Raw genomic sequence first — 528 nt, 5'->3', positions numbered from 1 at the left:
TACATCACCCCCTGGAGGTGGATCCCTCCGCCGCTCGCACGCCTCCTCCCGCTCTCACCTGACCGGCCGTACTTGTGCCACACGGGGGAAAGAACGCCGAGCCGGTGTCAGAGAGACGAGCCCGACATTCAACTTCACTTCCTGTTGGTTAGGATGCAGAATTTCCACTTGTCGTGTTTTGTTTTCTCTGTTTTAGAGACTTTTCAGGGGACTATTTCCTGTCGGAGGGAGCGAGCCGTGACATGCCAAAGATTGCAACATTATTGCATCAGCCGGAGCAGGAGGCGTGAGGGGCCCGGGTCACCGAGTTTATGGGAGCCGGCCGCTGATTGGCTGCTGATGCTGGGCCCCTGCCTGCCGTGTGAGAGGGCTGATAGCAGTGAGAGCGAGAGACAGCTGACTGCAACCGGTGACAGTTAGTGTGGCGTCGGCTGCGACTTCATCACCTGCTGTCATCCGGCTTCTGCCATACACAGAGGTGTGACATGACAGCAAACCGATACACTGCTCACCGACACACCGGCACAC

This window comes from Nanorana parkeri, unplaced genomic scaffold (genome assembly GCF_000935625.1).
Source record: "Nanorana parkeri isolate BGI_ZX_2015 unplaced genomic scaffold, ASM93562v1 scaffold474, whole genome shotgun sequence".
Taxonomy (NCBI): Eukaryota; Metazoa; Chordata; class Amphibia; order Anura; family Dicroglossidae; genus Nanorana; species Nanorana parkeri.
The sequence above is the reverse complement of the archived record's forward strand: the minus strand, read 5'-3'. Positions refer to the sequence as shown.